The sequence below is a fragment of the Orycteropus afer genome, unplaced genomic scaffold (genome assembly GCF_000298275.1).
Source record: "Orycteropus afer afer isolate SDZICR_OR568_19922 unplaced genomic scaffold, OryAfe1.0 scaffold00004, whole genome shotgun sequence".
In the NCBI taxonomy this organism is placed as follows: domain Eukaryota; kingdom Metazoa; phylum Chordata; class Mammalia; order Tubulidentata; family Orycteropodidae; genus Orycteropus; species Orycteropus afer.
The window spans coordinates 26574169-26596271 of record NW_006921591.1 but is presented as its reverse complement, the minus strand read 5'-3'; positions in this window follow the sequence as shown (position 1 = coordinate 26596271).

Here is a 22103-nt window from a genome sequence, read left to right as displayed (position 1 = left end):
ACTTACTGTTGAAGATCAAAGACAATAGTCTTAAGTATGGATTACACCTCAACATAAAGAAAATATACAAAATCAAGTGACCAATGCAATAATACTGAGGAAAAGGAAGATTCAGAGAGGTGTACACAAGAAGTACAGACAACAAAGATGAGTACTTGTATTTTACATATACAATACTGTGTTACCAGTGATAACAAACATTAACATACACATAAGTAGATGAGTAGACAGGTTGAATGATCTGATATGTCTAGGCAAAAGGGAATATACCTAAGATCATATATAAGGTAGGCAGATGATATTTCTACATATGTATTTGTATGTGCCGTAAGAATATTTACATAAATAGAACAGGGGGCAAAGATATGATAACTTCTAGCCACAGTCAACCACCATGAAGGAGTGGGTTGTTGGATCTGTGAACTCCGGATGATGGTAGGGGGGACATCAAGCTCAATTGGCATAACATCCTATCAAAAATCATTGTTCCACATCTTACTTTAGTGAGTAGCAACTGCGGTCTTAGAAGCTTGCAAGCAGCCATCTAGATGCAGCAATTGGTCTCTTATCCAGAGCAAAGAAAAATGAAGAAACCAAAGATACATGTAAAAAATGTGTCCAAGGTACTAGCAGACAATGTGAAACATAGCCTACATGACCATGAGACCAGAACTAGATGGTGCCCAGTTACCAAAGTCAGCCACTAGGAAAGGGATCAGTGAAGGAAATCTTGGATAGAGTGGGAGACCCATATGGAACAAAACCAAAAGTCATAAAAGAGACCAAGCTTACTGGTCTGGGAGACCCATATGGAACAAAACCAAAAATCATAAAAGAGACCAAGCTTACTGGTCTGATAGAGCCTGGTGAAATCCTCAAGACTATGGTCTTTCTTACCCTTCAGGTCTGGAATTGAATTCACTCCTATAGCTTCCAAGCAAACAACAAACAGCTATATAAGGGTGTAAATTTATATTAGGTATATACTACTCCTTAGAACATTCAATCATGGGAGAACAGAAAGGCAGTGTTTCCACAGGGAGATAGCTCAGGGGGCAGGAATGCATAGGAAAGAATGACACGGGGAAGATGTAACTACAGGGAGGAAGTGGGAAGAGAGCTGTCACATTGTACAGACAGCAGCCAATGTCATGAAACAAGATGTGTATGAACTGCTACATGGAAAATGAATTTTCTCTATAAACTTTCACCCAAATCACAATAAAAATTAAAGAGAATTCTCACAATTGGATCAATAAGGAAGATCATGATAAATGGAGAAAATATTGAGATTGTTAATGATTTCATTTTACTTGGGTCCAGAATCAATACCCATGGGAGCAATAGTAAATAAATAAAAACACATATTTCATTGGAAATTGTTTTGGTTACCTACTACTGCTCTAACAGAAAATAAACCACAAATTGGATGGACTTAACAAACAGGAGTTTATTTTTACAATCTGGAAGCTTTAAGTCCAAGTTCAAAATGCCAGGCTCTAGGGGCAGGGTGAAAGCCCCTCAACCTTGGGCTATTGCTCTACCTCCTGCTCCTGGCCCACTGAAGCTAGAGGCTTTTCTTCACTCAGAGAGCTGCTGGCTGCTGAGACTGACAAGCCCAAGGCTGACAAGTGAAAAGGCACAGTCATGATATTACCAAACCACATGGCAGGCCATTAATTCAAGTCCATTGAAAGTCCCAAGGTTGGCAGCGCATGGCAGGCTGTTGAACAATGAAATGACATGGCTACACTCAGGGTTCAAATGTGCCATAAGCTACAGACCATTCCCAAAGCTGCTTCTTATATACGGGAAGGAAACCACATCCCTAAGGCAGTTACTTAGCTGCTCACCGTAGATTCCATCATGGAGTTGATTACCAGTCTCATCATAGGGAATACTACATCCAGCTGCCCAGCTACTCAAGCAGGCCCAGGCAAGTTGACACACAAACTTAACTACCACAGGCAATTCTGCTGCAAAAGAACTCTTTAAGAGTTAAAAAGCAAATATGTCACTTTAAGGGCTAAAATGCACATAACCCAAGTCATGGCATTTCCAACTGCCCACTAGCATGAAAAATTGGACATAATTAAAGAATATTAAAGAAAAATTGATGCATTTCAGCTATGATGTTGACAAAGAATATTGAATATAACATGGACAGCCAGAAGAACAAACAAATCTGTCTTGGAAGAAGTGCAGCCAGAATGCTTCTTAGAAGTGAGTATGGCAAGACTTTGTCTGATGTACCTAGGACATATTATTAGGAGAAATAAGGCCCTCAAAAAGAACATAATTCCTGGTAAAGAAAAAGTTAAGCAATAAAGAGAAAGACCCTCGATGAGATGGATTGACACAGTGGTTGACACAATGGGCTCAATCATAGCAAAGACAATAAGGGTGTTGCAGGACTAGTGTTTCCTGTTGAACATAGTGTCTGATGAGTCAGAACCAACTCAGCCACACTTAACAACAATATTTTGGCCATTTTCTAATTGGAAGTTTGTTTCTTTACTGTTGACATTTCAGAATTCTTTATATATTTTAAACCCAATATTTGTCAAATATATAATTGGGAAATATTTTCTCCTACTCTGTAGCTGTATTTTCATCCTCTGGAATGGAACTTTTAAATTATGATCAAGTACAATTTATCTTTTTTTTTTTTTTTCATGTATGTACTGTGCTTTTGTTGTTAAGTCTAAGAAGTCATTTTCTGTTTCTAGATGACTAAGGTATTTCCACATTTTTTTCCTAGAACTTTTATGATTTAAATTTGTTATCTATTTTGAAGTAATTTTTGCATATAGTGCACAGTGTCAAACTTCATTTTTTTGCATATGATATGTTATAGAGACTATCAATAATAAAAAAAATCGGTTTCCCATGAATGTTTGGGTTTATTTCTGGATATTGAATTGTGTTCTTTTGATCTATATTTTTTATCCTTAAGGGGAGTGTCATGATACTTTGGTAACCTGTAGCTTTTTGATAAATTTTGAATTGAAAAGTTTTTTTTTTTCTTTTTGATGCTACTATAAATATTGTTTTATTGTTAATTTTATTTTCAGATTGTTCATTGCTAATGTATATAAAGTACAACTAATTTTGTGTGTTGATCTTATATCCTGCAATTTTACTGAATTCATTTATCAGCTCTGGTATTTTTCTTTTGTGGATTGTTTGAATTGTCTGTATATGAGGTTATGTTCCATGTAAATAAAGACAATTGTTCTTCCTTTCCAGTTTGGACATATTGTATTTTTTTTTCTTGCCTGGTTGCTCTAGCTGTAATTTTCAGCGCCTTGCTGAATAGAAGTGGTGAAGGTGGGTACTTTGTCTTTTTTGATCTTAGAAACTGAATCTTTTAATCTGAAGTATGATGCTAGCTGTAGCATCATACATTCTGTTTTCATTTTCATTAATTTCAAAATATTTTATAATTTCATTTTTAATTTCTTGTAGTTGGTTAATTTCCCCGTATATGTGGATTTCTTACTCTTCCATCCATTAATGATTTACAACTTCATTTCATTGTATTTGGAGAAGACACTTATCATGATTGCAAGCTTTTTGAATTTACTAAAACTAATTTTGTAGTCCTATACATGGTACAAGGAGCTCTGGTGGCACAGAGCCTAAGACATTTGACTGCTAACCAGAAGGTTGACATTTCAAACCTCTGCTCTGTAGCAGAAAGATGGAGCAATCTACTTCTCTAAAGGTTTACTACCTCAAAAACCCAATGAGGGCAGCTATGAGTCAGAATCAATTTGATGGCAGTGAGTTTGGGGTTTTTTTTGGTTTATATATGGCATACCCTGCAGAATGTCCATATGAATTTTACAAAAATGTATATTTTCCTGTTCTTCTGTGTGGAGTGCTGTGTGTGTGTGTGTACATGTATATATACATACCAAAAATCCAAACTTACTGCCATTGAGTCAACTGAAACTTGTAGTGACCCCTCCTTGGGTTCTCTACAGAAGTAGATTGCCTGATCGTCCTTCTTAGGAGCAGCTGGTGCATTTGAATTTGAACCAACAAACATGCCTAAAGGATATCTGTTAGGCATGCTGGTTCAATTTCTTTATTTCCTTGATAATCTTTTGTTTACTTGTTATATTATAGGAAATACGGTATTAAAATTTCTAACTATTATTGTGGAAGTGTGTATTTCTCCGTTCCATTCTGTAGTTGTTGCTTCATGTATTCTGTGGGTCCATTGTTACGTGTATATATGTTTATAATTGTTATATCCTCTTGATGGATTGACCCTTTTATCAATATAAAATATCTTTCATTGTTACTTGTAAAAACTGTTGCTTTAAAGTCTATTTTGTGTTATATTAGTATGGCCAACCTAGCTTCTTTCCATTATATTTGTATGATTTTTTAAATTATTAATTTAGTGAGGAGAGTGGGAAGATGGCATTGTACCTATAAACCACAAGTTTGTTCCCTTGACCAATGTAATCCCTGAATAACTAGGTAAAGCAGATGGAAATAATGATACTCCTGTTTCATACCTCCAGCTAAGAGCAACTAAGAAGAAGATAAAGTATCAGATTTAGTGAAACTGGAGAAAAAGACAATATTAAACAACTGGGAAAAATAAATGAACCTGCCGAACTGGCAGAGATGGTGAGACTGAGAAGAGAAGACTCATTGGAAATACAAAAGAGGTTGGCAGAGGGAAGGAGAAGAGAAAAAAAAAAAAAAAAAGAAATCATGGAATCCACAAAGGCACTGGGAACTCAGAATACCCACATTGGGAGTTTTTGGCGGTGACCTTGGGAGCTGAGTGAGTAGATAATCTTACTGGGAAATAGATTAAGACCCCATCCCCCTTGACTTGGGCTTCTGTGGAGTCCAGAAAGGAGTAGGGGAAAGTGAGAAACTCCTTTTGAGTATGCAGAGCTCTGGAAAGAGCTCATAGCAGTGGACTGGGGTTCAACCCTTCCACATACCCGTTTTTAGCACAGAGTAGACCAGGGTACTGGATTTTTGTGGCTTCTCAATCCAAGAAAAAAGTAGTGGCCCTCTACCCATTGGTGTCTCTGTAAATTTTGAACTGTGGGCCTTTTATTGACTGTAGGATGCCATCATTAGTAGACCACTCGGGAAGACACACACTACACTTCCTGTCACAGCAGCACTGTCTGAACAGTCTCACCCAAACATAGATAATGGAGACTTGCTACTGGCACTTTCTCCCCCCTCTTCTTCCCTGCCTCATTCAATAGAAGGAGCACACTAAACTAGCACCAGACAGCAGGTGTTACTACACTGAAAACTTCACCCAATAGGTAACATCAACAATCCCTGGACCACAGAAACAATAAGAGATGGTAGACAACACTTGCTCATCCCAACTCCAAATCCCCTTCACAATGAACAGAGACTTGTATCCCCATCCCCACCTGTGATTCTACCCACATAGGGAGAGCTGGAGAGCAATCCAGTACAACCAAGTTAATAACCAACAAAGTACACCTGCTCCACACTTTCAGATATAGTAAAACAAAAAATTAGGGTGAAAAAAACAATACATAACTAATAATTAAAGACAACAAGTTCAAAATACCTAGGAAGCAACAAAAACCAAAAGCAAACTCACTGTCATTGAGTCAGATCTGACTCATCCAAGTGACCCTTCCTTGGGTTATTGAGGCAGTATCACTATAACCTCAAATCAAATGAAACAAACAAACAAACAAAAGATAAAACAGAAATAAAAGCCCATGCTAAAGAAGAACAAGCAAAAGAACAATTTGGGAAGGAATTAAGAAGATTTTATATATATATATATATATATATATATATATCTCCAAGAGCTAAACAAACAGACTCAACAAGAAGAAAGACAGTACCCTGGAAGAATTCAGGAAAACCATTTAAGAATAAAATTACAAGATAAGTACACAATTAGAACTCATACAAAAACATCAATTAGAAATCCAGAAGATGAACATCAAAATTATAGAGATAGACAACACAGTGGAAAGACAACAGAGTAGACTAGAACTGATGGAAGAATGCATTTCCCAACCAGAAGACAAATCCCTTGATGCCAGCCTGTATGAGGAAAAATAAGAACAAAGATTAAAGATAAATGAAGAGAACCTAAGAGATATATGGGATGACATCAAAAGAAACAACATATGCCTCACTGGAATACCAGAAGAAGAGGAAGCAAACAAACAAACAAAAAACCACTGCGAAAATTGTGGAAGACTTGCTAAAAGAAAATATTCCCCATGTCCTGAAGGAAGAAAAGATATCTGTCCAAGAAGCTCAATGAACCCTATACAGGTTAGATCCTAAGAGAAAGTCACCAAGATATATAATAATCAAAAGCTCCAAAACCTAAGACAGAAAAAGAATCTTTGGAGCAGCCCAGGAAAAACAAAATGTCACCTACAATGGACAACCAATAAGACTAAGTTCTGATTTCTCAGTAGAAACCATGCAGGCAAGAAGGCAATGGGATGGCATATATAAAAACTTGAAGGAAAAGAACTTCCAACCAAGAATTATATATACAGCCAAATTGTCCCTCAAATATGAGGGTGAAATAAAGACATTCTCAGACAAACAGAAATTAAGGGAATTTGTGAAAAACAGACCAATCCTACAAGAAATGCTAAAGGTAGTATTCCAATAGAGAACCCATAACAGAAAACAACAAATTAAAATCAGGACACTTGTCAGCACTACTTAGAAACCAAACCAGAAATAGATGCTCAAAATAAGCTCATAAAATAATGTACACAGTGAAAAAAGGGAGTCAATCACCAGCAGCAAAACAAACAGAAGGAGTAGAATTTTAATTACAAAACTTACAAAGGGAGAGGAAAACAGGGCAATGTCTCCATAGAATTGACTATTCGAAACTTAAGGATGTAATAATTTACTTCAGGGTAATCATAAAGAAAAGTAACAATTCTAAGTAAACTCAGAAAGAAGAAAAACATATGGGTTTAGTAAGCACAAAACCAACAGTAATGAAGAAAAGAGAAAAAACACCTGATAACAAAATGAGCTCAGCACAGAAAAATGCTTAGAACAAGGAAATCACCAACAACATAACAAAAAACGAAATAGAATGACAGCAATAAATTCATACCTATCACCAATTATACTCAATGTGAATGGACTATTGCACCAGTCAAGAGAAAGAGAGTGGCAGATTAGATAAGAAAAAAAGACCCATTGACATGCGGTCTACAAGAGACCCACCTTAGACACAAAGATAAAAAACAAATTAAAAATAAAGGGGTGGAAATAATATACCAAGCTAATGGCAACCAAAATAGAGAAGGAGTGGCAATATTAATTTCTGACAAAATATATTTCAAGGTGAAAAACAGCACAGGGGACAAAGAAGGATACTATATGATGTTAAAAGAATCAATTGACCAAGAAGATATGATAATAGATATATAAAGATACAATAAATGTCTATGCACTCAATGAAAGTGTTCCAAAATGCACAAAGCAAATATTAACTGAATTGAAAGGAAAAATAGACACTGTACAATAGTAGTAGGAGACTTTAACATACCACTTTCAAGGAGGGCCAAACAACTAGTAAAAAACCTGACAAAAATACAAAAGAACCCAACAACACAATCAACCAACTTTACACATAGACATATAGAGAACATTCCACCCAACAAAAGCACAATACACACACATTTTTTCCAGGGCACATGGATCATTCTCTAGAATAAACCATATGTTAGGACACCAAACAAGCCTCAATAAATTAAAAAACACTGAAATACTACAAACCATCTCCTCAGATCACAATTCTATAAAATAGAAATCAAAAATAGGAAGAGCAAGGTTATCAAATAAGTGGAAAATGAATAATACACTGCACAAAAACTACTGGGTAACAGAAGTAATAAAGTGTAAAAAAAAAAAAAAAAAAAAAAAAATCTTGGAAACAAGCATGAAAGAAGATACAACTTACCAAAACCTTGGAACACAATGAAAGCATTACTTAGAGGTCAATTTATAGTAATAAATGCACACACCAAAAAAGAGGAAAGAAACAAAAACAACACTTTAACACAACAACTCCAGCAATTAGTAAAAGAGCAACAAAAGAAACTTATAGTATCCAGAAGTAAGGAAATAATAAAGATCAGAGCAGAAATCAACAAAGCAGAAAACAAAACAAAACAAAACAAAAAGATAAAGTCAACAAGACAAGAAGCTGGTTCTTCAAAAAGATTAACAAAATTCACAAACCACTGGCAAATTTAACAAAGGAAAAGAAAGTGAAGATGAAAATAACACAAATAATAAATGAAAAGAGTGAGAGAACAAACTGAAATAAAAAAAAAGATAATAACAGATTATTATGAAAAACTGTACTCCAACAGATTCAAGAACCTAGATGAGGTGAACAAGGTTCTAGAAACACAAGACCTACCTAAACTACCCCAGTCAGAGATAGAATACAGACCCAAAACAAAATAAGAAATTAAGCAGGTCATAAATGTCCTGGCCCAGGTGGCTTAATTGGAGAATTTTACCAGACATTCAAGGATGAGTTGACCCCTATACTACTCAAACTATTCCAGAACATAGAAAAAGATGGAATACTCTCAAATTCATTTTATAAAGCAATCATAACACTGATACCAAAACCAGGGAAAGACACCTCTAAAAAGGAAAACTGCAGACCAACATCCTTCATGAATATAGATAGAAAAATCTTCAACAAAATCCTAGCCAACAGACTCCAACAACATATCAAAAAAATAGTACATCATGACCAAGTGGAATTCATACCAGGTATGCAGATGGTTCAATATAAAACAAAACAAAACAATGTAATACACCACATAAACAAAACAAAGCAAAACAACCACATGATCGCATCAATCAACCCAAAAAAGGCATTCACTAAAATCCAATAAACATTCCTGTTCAGAACTCTCAGCAAAGTAGGGATAGAAGGGAAAATCCTCAACATAATAAAAGGCATATATGCAAAGCCAACAGCTGACATTATTGGTAACAGAGTAAGACTCAAAGCATTCCTCTTGTGCCCTCTATCACCACTTCTATCAAACATTGAATTGGAAGTCCTAGCCAGGGTAATGAAGCAAGAAAGAGAAATAAAAGGCATCCAAAATGACAAAGAGGAAATAACACTATCTCCATTTGCAGATGACATGATCCTATACACAGAAAATCCAAGGGACTCAGCAAAAAATTATTGGAACTAAGAAAAAGTTTCAACAAAGTAGCAGGAAAAAAGTCAACATACAAAATTCAGTTGGATTTCTCTACATCAACAAAGAGGCCACTGAAAAGGAAATAAGGAAAACAATGCCATTTACAATAGCTACCAAAAATATAAAATATTTAGGCATAAATCTTACCAGAGACACAAAAAATGTATACAAGGAAAACTGCAAAACACTGCTACAAGAAACTACAAGGGATCTACATAAATGGAAGGGCTTACTTTGTTCATGGATAGGAAGATTGAATACTGTGAAAATGTCAATATTACCCAAAGCAATTGACACATTCAATGCAATCCCAGTCCAGACTCCATCAACAATTTTTAGGGACATGGAAAAAACAATCACTAATTTCATATGGAAAGGAAAGAGACCTCAGATAAGCAAAGCACTGCTGAAGAAGAAAAACAAAGTATGCGGTCTCACACTCTTGGATCTCAAAACATACTATACACCCACAGTAGTTAAAACAGCATGGTATTGGTACAATGATAGACACAAAGACCAATGGAACGGAATTGAAAACCCAGAAATAGACTCATCCATCTATGGACAGCTGAACTTTGACAAAGGACCAGGCCACATTAAATGGGGAAGAGATGGCCTGCTAAACAAATGGTACTGGCTAAATTGAATATCCACTTGCAGAAAAATGAAACAAGACTCATACCTCACCCATACACAAAGACTTATACTGGATCAAAAACTTAAATGTAAAACTCAAAACTATAAAGCTCATCAAAGATAAAATAGGGGTAAATCTAGGGGCCTTAATTTACATCATAAATACACTATCAAGCATAACCCAAAATGCACAGGCAGTGGAGGAGAAGCTAGATGACTGGGAATAAAATAAAAATTAAATTTTTATGTACATCGAAAGACTTTTCCAAAAGGGTAAAAAAAAGAATGCACAGATTGGGAGAAAAATACTTGGCCATGATGTATGTCACAAAGGGCTTATTTCTCCAAAATTTATAGAAAACTTCAACACTTAAACACCAAAAAGACAAACAATTCAATTCAAAAATGGGCAAGGGACATGAATAGACTCTTCACTAAAGATGATATACTGACAGCCAACAAACACATGAAGAAATGCTCATGATCATTAGCCATACAAATGCAAATCAAAGCAGCAATGAGATATAATTTCACCCCAGCAATGATAGCAAAATTCAACAAGAGAGAAAATAACAAGTGCTGGAGAGGTTGTAGACAGATTGAAACTCTCATACACTGCTTGTGGGACTGCAAAATAGTCCCACACAACCAGTTCATATAACCAGTGTGGGAAATTATATGGCATTTCCTTAAAAAACTGAAAATAGAAATATAATTTGATCCAGTAATTCCATTGCAAGGAATATATCCTAAAGAGGTGAGACAGGACACCAACAGACATATGCACACCCATGCTCATTACAACCCAATTCACTAGAACAATATGATGGAAACAATCTAAAAGTTCATCAACAGAACAATGGATAACAAAACTGTGGTACATTTACACATTGGAATATTATGCAACATTGAAAAATAATGAAGACTGTATGAATCATCTCATAATGTGGATGAATTTGGAGGATATTATGCTGAGTGAAATAAGTCAACCACAGAAGGACACATATTGTATGAGCTCATTATTGTAAAAAGCCAATGAAAGGTTTACTTAGGGAAGGAAACTCAATAGGGTACCAGGGATGGGAAGGAAGGAGAGAGAAAATTTCTGACTAGATTGGGTTCAAGTGTTGATTTGGATGAGGGAAGGAATGGTATGGAAAGAGTCTGTGATCAGCATCATGGGGAAAGGAAGGAAACTGAAATATGCACATAAGATATAGACAACAAAGGAAAATAATCGTATATCCAAAATACTACATTACCACTAACACCAAACACTAGGTTACAGATAAATGCATAGAGAAGTGAGAAGATCAGGTGGGGGTCAGCAAACAGGAATATACTCTAGACCAAAGATAGATTTAGCTGAAAATAATCTTACATATGCACTTGTGCTACAAAACTAGCCATACACAGAAGCAACAGAAGCCAGAGTTGGAGTAACCTCTCAGAGACAACTGCACAATTTGAGTCAAAGAATCACTGGGCCTGTCAACTCAGGACCATAGTCTTGGGGAACATCAAACTCAAGTGACTCAACATAGTACATAAAAATATTGTTCCACAACCTTCTTTGGTGAGTAGTGGCTGGGGTCTTAAAAGCTTTTGAGCAGCCATCTAAGATGCAACTATTGTTCTCCTCTCATCTGAATCAAAGAAGAGTGATGAAAATCAAAGGCATTTGGAAACAATTAGTCCAAAGATATGATGGACCCTGAGACCAGAAGAAATAGATGGTGCCCGGCTACCAATGCCAACCACTTGGAAAGGGATCAAATCTCGAGATCCTGGATAGAGTGGAAGGAAAACTGTGAAATAAAAAAACACCAAAATGACCAGAATTACTGGTTGGATAGAGTTTGGGGGAACTCCCAAGACTATGGCCCCAGGTTACCCTTTGGGCCTAAAATTGGGAGTCACTCCCATGGATTAACTTTCAGTCCAACAGTAGAAAGACCTACATGCAGAAACACCTACCTCAAGGCGATGCACCTACCTACACTAGGGAGATACAACCTGTAGAGCAATCTGCCATGGGGCACCAGAGTGGCAGCATTCACATAGAGGGGAAATTGGACAGATGGGAGTGCATAGTTAAGAGGGGTACAGGGAGGGGGTAGTCACAGTGATGGGAGGGGAAGAGAGTTTGTTATGGTTGGGGATGGTAATTGGGGCATGAAATCAAAAGTACACTAGCTATTAAATGTAAAACAAATTTTGTTCTGTAAATTTGCACCCAAAGCACAGTAAGATGAAAATAGAGTAAAATAAAAAAAAATAAATACAAATAAATTTATTAATTTACTGACTCATTTAACAAATATTGGAGCATCTGATCTTTACCAGGGATAACACCAATGAGTCTGAATTTTCCTCTTATCCCCAGACCTATATTTTCTTGTAAGTTAATCCTTTGGGCTACTAGGTCTTGTTAAGGGGAAAGTAGCCTGGTCATATAGAAGAATATCATTTAATTTTTCCTTTTTTATATTTACTTTTATTTTTGTTGAAGATATACACAGAAAAACTTATTATATTTTGCATATTTTTTTTGTTTCTTCATTCTTTCATTTTCAACCTACTTGTGTGTTTTGATTTAATATGAATCTATTATAGACAGCATATTAATGGATCATTTTACATTAAATTTACATTTAAAGTAATTATTGATCAGGACAAAATTCATTATGCACAACATTACATTTTTAAAAGTTGTTTTCTATATGTCTTAGACCTTTACTTTTGTTCCCCATTCCTCTTTTTTGATTAATTTGATTTATTTGTCTTTTTTGGTTTCTTAATTCCATAATACTACCATGGTTACCTGGGCATAACAATAACCATCTTAAATGTATAGCAGTCAAGTTTTAATTAATGCCAACTTAGTTTAAATAGTATACAAAATCTGTGTTCATGTACAATTCCATCCTCTTCCTTATTGCTTATTGTTACAAATTACATCTTTGTATATTGTGCAACCATTAAAACACATTTATAATTATTATTTATCCTTTTGGGTTATAAATATACATAGAAAAAAGAGCTACAGAACAAAACATACAATACCCTGGTTTTTGTATTTATCTATAAAGCTACAAAGGTGTCCTGGTGACATAGTGGTTAAGTGCTTGAATGTTAACTGGAAGGTCTGTAGTTTGAATCAATCAGACACTCCACAGGAGAAAACTGTGGCAGTCTGCTTTTGTAAAGATTGTAGCCTTGGAAGCACTATGAGACAGTTCTACTCTGTCCTATAGGATCACTATGAACTGAAATCAACTCAACAGTAATGAGTTTATGTAGCTACGTCTATCATTGTTCTTTATTTCTTTGAATGGCTTCCAGTTGCTCTCCAAGTGTTCTTTCATTTCTTCCAGTAGCATTTTTGCAGGGCAGATAAATGTACCAATGATGAATTCCCTCAGTTTGTGTTGGCTTGTTTTCATGTACCTGAAAATGTCTTTAATTCTCCTTAATTTTTGAAAATTTTTACAGAGAATTATGACAATGACAATGACATTTGACAGTATTGGTACAATTGATGGTGTTCCACAGGTCTCCTAGGCTCTGTTCATTGTTCCTCATTTCTCCTTTACATATTTTTCTAATTTATTTTATTCTTGCTGTTGAGAATATACCCAACAGAACATATACCAATTAAACAGTTTCTACATAAGCAATTCAGTGATATTAATTACATCCTTTTACTCTCATTCTCCTTTTCCATGTCCTCCTTTCATTAACATCAGCTGACTGCCCCCTAAGTTTCCTATCTACTCTATTTTATGCAAATAGCTCACCCATGTAAATAACATACACAGACACACACACACTCATTTAACAGAAATAATGAAATTATGAAAAGAAACTCTGGGGTAATGCACCTTTGAATGCACCATGTATGTCTTGTGACATTTCCAGAAATGAATTTTTACCTCATTCATCCTCATTGAATAGTCCAAAAATGTTACTTTTTTTAAAAATCATATTTGTATAATACAGGTACAAGTCATGGTCAAGAAGTCATGGATGCAGTTTGGTAGTACATTAGTAATCAGAAGATAAACAATTGAAACTGTGTTTGCTCTGGGCGCAATTTGAGAATGGCTTGATAGCAGCGGAATTTCTTGTGGTCAGTCTGTACCCAGAGTTGGAGGATTGGACAGATGGCTATTGGTGACATTGCCATGGCCTGTGCATAGGCTGTTCCCATGTGGGTGGAAACTTTCACTGCATGCACCTGGGTATCACAGTGCTTGTGCCATGGAAAGTCAGATGGCAGGATAGTGTGGGTACAGGCATGCACTGTCTCAGCCCTGGCAGGCACCCAGGCAGCCAGTTGGACATGTCTTGTCCAAGCAAGGGACAGAGGACCTCTCTGCACCCATGGCATCCATGTGAATGGGAAATTCAAAAGACCCAAGCATGGCAGCAGGCCAGTTGGATGGTGAGATGGGATTTGTGTGGCTGTGACACACTGACCTTGTCTGCATGAGTGGCCCTTCCGACCTGAGGTGTGCAGACTGGTACCCTTCCCAGGCTTGGGCCAGTCACTCTGGTAAGGGCTGTTTCCAGGGCAGAAAAAAAAAAAAAAATTTCTTCTTGCATTGGAGAAAAACAGTACGCAGAGCAGTCATAGAATCCTCCTGGGAGCAGGGCTGCTTTAGAAAGTTTGGGGTAGGCTGGTTTTGATCTATTGCTAGGAATGAAACCTCTGTGTCAATAGGCACTAAATGAAGACTTAACATAAAATATGCTGGACAGAAAAAAAAAATTGAGTTGAAGTCATCACAGTGTTTTACTGTTGTTGTTGTTGTTATGTGCTGTTGAGTCGGACCCGACTCATAGCGACCCCTCCTTGGGTTTCCAAGGCAGTATCACTACGGAAGTAGATTGCCCCAACTTCCTTCAGAGGAGTGACTGGTGGGTTTGAACCACCAGCATTCTGGTTAGCAGTCAAGTGCCTTAGGCACTAAGCTACCAGAGCTCCTTAAAAAAAAATACTAGTGTAGCATATTTTTTTCAGAAAATAGTAAATAGGGCCAAGGGTTGTGTGGCATGCAAACATGTATAACATATGCAATATTCGTGTAAAAATCTGGCAGTCTTTTGACTTGCTGTTGTCAGTTTGATCACATATAGATAGATATTAAGAAAGTGGCCAAGACGAATATGCTTTAATTTTTGTTGTTAGGTGCCACCAAGTCATCTCTGATTCACAGTAACCCTATGCACAGCAGAATGAAACACTGCCTGGCCCTATGCCAGCTTCACGATCCTTCTCATACCTAAGTCCATCGTTGCAGTCACTGCCTCTATCCATCTCCTTGAGGACCTTCCACTTCTTCATTGACCCTCCACTTTACCAAGCATGATATCCTTCTCCAGGGAATGGTTCCTACAATAACATGACTGAAGAAGGTGAGACGAAGTCTGGCTATTCTCGCTTCCAAGCAGCATTCTGGCTGCACTTCCTTCAGGGAAGATTTGTTAGTCCTTTTAGCAGACCATGGTACTCTTAGCATTCTTCTCCAACACCACAACTCAAAAGCATCAACTCTTCTTTGGTCTTCCCTACTCACTGTCCAGCTTTCACATGCATAAGGTGATTCAAAATACCATGATTTGGATTAGGCGCACCTTAGTTCTCAAGGAGGTATCTGTGCTCTTCATCACTTGAAAGAGGTCTTTTGTGGTAGATTTTCCCAATGCAATACGTTGTCTGATGTCTTGACTGCTGCTTTCTTTGGTATTGAGTATAGAATGAAGTAATATGAAATCCTTGACAAGTTCCATCTTTTCTCCATCCAATGTGAAGCTCTTTATTGGACCACTTGTGAGGATTTTTGTTTTCTTATATTGAGGCCCTTCATCAGTAAGTGCTTCAAGTCATCCTCACTTTCAGCAAGTAAAATTGTGTCATCTTCATATTGCAAGTTCTTCTTCATATAATCCAGCTTCTCGGATTATTTGCTCAGCATACAAATTGAATAAGTATAGTGAAAGGATACAATTCTGATGCAGTCCCTTCTTGATTTTGAACCATGCAATATCCCTTGTTCTGTTTGAATGACAGCCTCCTGACATATGTACAGATTCCTCATGAGTACAATCAAGTGTTCTGGAATTCCCTTTCTTCTCAATGTTATCCATAATTTGTTATGATCCACAAAATCGAATGTCTTTGCATAGTCAATAAAACATAAGTAAACATCTTTCTGGTATTCTTTGCTTTCAGCTAAGATCCATCTGACATCAGCAATGATATCCCTGTTTCCACGTTCTCATCTGAATCCGCCTTGCATTTCTGGAAGCTCTTTCTCAATATACTGCTGCAACTGTTCTTGAATTATCATCAGTAAGATTTTACTTGCATGTGAAATTAATGATATCATTTGATAATTTCCACATTCTATGGGATCACCTTTCTTTGGAATAGGTACAAATATGGCTCTCTTCCAGTCAGTTAGCCAGGTAGCTGTCTTCCAAATCTTTTGGCATAGCCAAGTGAGTGCCTCCAGTGGGCCATACATTTGTTGAAACATCTCAATGGGGATTCCGTCAATTCCTGGAGTCTTGTTCTTCACCAGTTCTTTCAGTGTAGCTTTGACTTCTTCCTTCAATACCATTGGTTCTTGATCATATGTCACCTCCTGAAATGGATGAACATCGACCAGTTCTTTTTGGTACAATGACTCGGTGTATACCTTCCATCTTCTTTTGATGCTTCCTGCATCATTCAATATTCTGCCCATAGACTCTTTCAATATTGCAACTTGAGGCTTAATTTTTTTTCCTCAGTTATTTATGCTTGAGAAATGCTGAGCATGTTCTTCCCTTTTGGTTTTCTAATTCCAGGTCTTTGCACATTTCATTATAGTAATTGGCTTTGTCTGCTTGAGCTGCTCTTTGAAATCATCTGTTCAGCTCTTTCATCTTGTCATTTCTTCCATTTGCTTTCACCTCTCTCCACTCAAGGTCAAGTTTCAGAGTCTCTTCTGACATCCATTTTGGTCTTGTCTTTCTTTCTTGTCTTTTTATTGACCTCTTGCTTTCTTCATGGATGATATTCTTGATATCATCCCACGATTACACTGGTCTTAGGTCACTGGTGTTCAATGCATCAAATCTATTTTCTAAATGGTCTCTAAATTCAGGAGAGATATGATCAAGGTCATATTTTGGCTTTTGCGGACTTGTTTTAATCATCTTCAACTTCAACTTGAACTTGCATGTGAGCAGTTGATGCTCTGTTCCACAATTAGCTCCTGGTTTTGTCTTGACTGAAGATATTGAACTTCTCCATCACCTCTTGCCACAGATATAGTCAATTTGATTCCCATTTATTCCATCTGATGAAGTCCATGTGTATAGTTGTTGCTTATGTTGTAGAAAAAAAGGTATTTGTAATGAATAAGTTATTGGTCTTGCAAAATTCTGTCATGCAATCTCCAGTGTTATTCCTATCTCCAAGGCCATATATTCCAACCACTGGTAACTCTTCTTTGTTTCTAATTTTTGCATTCCAGTCACCAGTGATATTCAACACATCTTGATTGCATCTGCAGTCAATTTCAGACTGCAGAAGTTGGTAGAAATCTTCTATTACCTCATCTTTGGCTTTGGTGGTTGGTGCTTATATTTGAATAATAGTAGTATTAACTGGTTTTCCTTGTAGGCATATGGATATTATCCTATCTCTGACAACATAGTATTTCAGGACAGATCTCCAAACACTGTTTGTGATGATGAACGTCGCACCATTCCTCCTTAATTTGTCATTCTCTCCATAGTAGATCATATGGTTGTCTTATTCAAAATGGCCAAAACCAGTTAATTTCAGTTCATTAATGCTTAGGCTTTCTATCTTTATGTGTTCCATTTAATTTTTGAAAACTTCCAATTTTCCTAGACCCATACTTCATACATTCCGTGTCCCAATTATTAGTGGATGTTCGCATCTGTTTTTGCTCATTTTGAGTCATGACACATCAGCCAGTGGAGGTCCTGAAAGCTTTACTCTATCCATATCATTAATATCATACCCTGAGGAGTCAACTTTTTCCCAGTGGTATTTTCAGTGTCTTACGACCTGAAAGGCTCATCTTCTGGCACTATATCGGACAATATTTTGGGGCTATTCATAAAGTTTTCCAGTAATGTATCAGACAGTGTTTCACTGCTATTCATAAGTTTTTCACTGGCCAATTGTTCAAGAAGTGGATGGCCTCTTCCTTCTTCTGAGTCTATCTTAGCCTGGAAGCTCTGCTGAAACCTGCCCACCATGGGTAACTCTGCTGGCATTTCACAACATGGTGGCATAGCCTCCAACCTCATAGCAAAACACTAGCCACCACAGGATGACAAACTGACCAAGTTTGTCTTCCTTAGTTGCTCGTAACCACTCTGCACCTGCCTACCCTGAGCAAGGGCCTTAAAATAGAGCCACCAACAAGCGAAAAGCAGCCCCTGAGCCATGGCCCACCTACCTCAGGCCCCAGCCTTAATATGGAGCCACACCCAAGACAAAAGCAACCTCTAACTCCCAGGCCTGCCTACCTCAGTCCCTGGCTTTAATATAGAGCCACCCCCAAATGAAAACAGCCTCCAAGCCCCAGGCCCATATTCTTTAATAGTAAAGCTAAACTAAAGTTTGGTTTAGAAGACTTCAGGGGATAGATTAATTTTTAAACATTATCTCAGGGGTTCAGCCAACTTCCATGGTCCTAGAAAGTTTTGATTCCATAAGAGTTCATTATGTAGGGCCTAGGATCCTAAAACCCTGTAAAGGCTCCTCCAAGATACAACAGTTGGTCTCTATTTGCCTGAAGCAACAGAGGATGAAGAAGAGTCAGCAATAGTAGGAAGAAATGGAAAGTATGGATAAGCTACATGAACAACTTACCTGTGTCATGAGACCTGAGAAACCGATGATGCCCAGCTGCCATTACTGAATATTTCAATCAAAGACTCCATAGAAGAATCCTGATCAAAAGCAGTGAAAATGAAGAGCTTCAAATTGTTCTTCATTTTTGGAGGTTTAAGAAGATAAAGAATTCCAACAAATAGCAATGCCGTTTGACAATATCAGTACACTAGATGGTATCACAAAGGTTTCTTACCAAAACAACCAAGAAGTCTCTTAGTGTCTGTTTATTGTTTTCTTTTCTCTTTCTGCTACTCAGACTGAATCTTCTCAATTAACATATATTCAAGTTCACTGATTCTTACATCTTCTCAAATCTGAGGATAAATTCCTCTAATAAATTTTCCATTTCAGTTATTTTCCTTTTCAGCACCAGAATTTCTGTTTGGTTCTTTGTCGAAATTTCTATCTCTTTATTGATACTTCTGTTTAGTGAGACATCGTTATACTGGTTTCTTTTAGTGCTTTGCCAATGATTTCCTTAAGCTCATTGCATATATTGAAGCAATTGAGTTAAAATCTTTGCCTGGGGATCCTAATGACCAGGCTTCCTTGCAGACAGTTTCAATTAATTTCTTCTTCTTTTTCTTTTTTTATTCATGTTAATGGAACATACTTTCTTGTTTCTTTGCATGTCTCAAAATTTGTATTTGAAAATTTGAAATTTTTAATATTATAATGACTTTCTGTGCCTGTGGTTTGTGTTTTTTGTTTTTTGCCCATTGTGAGTTGTTTTCTGGATTTTAACTTGAGAAAAAAAAAATAAGTCTATATTATTTGCCACATGTGTCCACTGATGTCTCTGTTACATTAACTTACTGGTAATGTAGTGTTTTGATAGAGTTTCATTAAACTGCCTGAGCAAAAAAAATAAAAAATAAAGGGGGGGAGGAGAATGATAAAAACAAAACGACAATCCCACTCTCACAATCTTTGCAGATTGGCTATGTCATTACCTTTAAAACTTTGCCTTAGCATTCACTTGCTGCTTAGATGAAGTCTGAAGGTTAGCCATAGATACACTAAGCTAAGGGTCTTCTCAAAATTTTTCTGAGCATGAATCCATAATTAAACATATTTGTGGCCTTTTAGTTTATCCAATATACTTGGAAGATTTAAGTGTTACATTTTCCCCATGTATCTCTTCCTAACTTATTCCTTCTCAGGCTTTTTGATTTGGCTATTGCTATTCCCAGTTGCTGTCCTTTGCTCCAGTCTGCTGCAGCCAATACTTGCACTATTAAATGCTTTTGACAAGAGTCACTGGGCAGCTATTCCAGTCTTGGGAACACTCATGTTGAGTAAACTAAAGACAGTTCATGTGTTGGTCATTCAGGGAGCCACCAGACTGGTCAAAACCCACAATCACAATTCTTTGCAAATAAACACTATTTTCTCCCTCTGTTACTAGCAACCTCCATCAGCAGTGGGTTCTGCCATCCTCTCAACCACAGCCAATATGGGGGTGTGTGGTGAGGTAGGAAAGCAATTTAAAATGGTACAGAGCTCCCTTCCCCAAAGCAGCTGATTAATTTTCTGTTAAGTCTTCTCCCAGTTGTTTTAAGCATTTCACAAAAGTTGATTTTTACAGATTTTGCAAGTTTATTAATTGCTTTTATGAAGGGACAGAGTTCTGGTGTTGCCTATCCCACCATTTTTGGTGATGTTGATATTATATTGATTTTTCCTCATTTTTTTCTTTTTTCCCCTTCCAGATATTACTGATTTTGCTCTGATTTTAATGATCCCCCCCCCCTTTGGAAATGTTTTTGGGTTACTGTACTCTTCTTTTTTTCTGGTTTCTTGAGGTATAACATGAGATTATTAATTTGAGTCTTTCCTCCCACATATGTTATAATTTAGTGGTATAAATGCCTTTCTTGGTAATTCTTAGCTACATCCCACATATTTGATATGTTGTATTATTATTTTTATTCAATCCTTTGTAATTTTAAAAAAACAGAAGCTTCCTCTTTGATGTATAGATTATTTGCATATGTATTGTTTAATTATCTATCTCTTCACTCATTTCTAGTTGGATTTCCAATACTGTCAGAAAAAATACTCCATAATTTCAATTTGTTGAGATTTATTTCATGGCCCACAACATCTTTTTTCTATGGGTACTTGAAAAATAATGTATGCTGCTGTAGTTATGTTGTTAGAAGGAGCTCTGGTGGTGCAGTGGTTAAGGATTTTGGCTACTAACCAAAAGGTCAGTAGTTTGAACCCATTTGCCACTCCATGGAAGAATGATGAGACAGTCCCCTTCCATAGAGATTTATAGCTTTTGAATCTCCATGGGGATTGCTAGGATTTGGAATTGACTTGATGATAGAGAGGTTGGTTGTTTGGTTGCTGCTGCTGTTAGGGAATGTATTCTGTCCATATGGATTAACCCTGTTAGTGGAGTATATTATTCAGCGTGTTTATTTCCTCTCTAATAGTTCAATCAATCATTGAGAGCAGGGTATTGAAAACATAAATTATATTTGAGGATTACTCTATTTCTCCTTTAAAATTTCTTTCTTTTTTTACTTAGTTTATTCTGAGACTCTGGAATGGTTTTGGTGTGAAAACGTCTAGGATTTTCATGTCTTCCTAGTATGTAGTGTCTCTCTTTGCCCAGAGTAATTCTTACTCTGAAATGTATTTTATCTAATATTAATATGTAGCACTCCTGATTTTATTTTCAGGTAAATGTTTGCATGTTTTTTTTTTTTTTTTTCATTCTTTCACTTTCAATCTACCTATGTTGTTTATTTTAAGTGAGTGTTTTGTGACAATATATTGGATCAGTTTTTTCTAATCCACTGACAATATGCATTCTAATTTGTATAATTAGATCATTTACATTTAAAGTAATTATGAATATATTAGAGATTAAATCTACCGTTTTATTATTTGAGTTGGATTTTCTGTTAGTATTATTCTATTTCTCTTCATTTTCTTCCTAAACATATATATTTAGAATTCCATACTAATTTTTTCATAGATTATTTTGGTATCTTGCTCCATATATTTTTATTAATGATTGTGGTAGGTTTTGCAATATGAATGTATAACTGATCAGAGTTATTGGTATTAACATTTTGGTACTTCGAGTCAAGTTTAGAAATGTTACTTACTTTAAAATCTCTTAACTCTCCACACTTTTTTCATTATATATTGAATACCACATCAGATTATTGCTGTGGTTTAACATTTAAAGTTTATCTCATGGTAATAGATTAAAGGGTTCATCTCATCTCCATGGCTCCAGAAAGTCTAGATCCTATGAA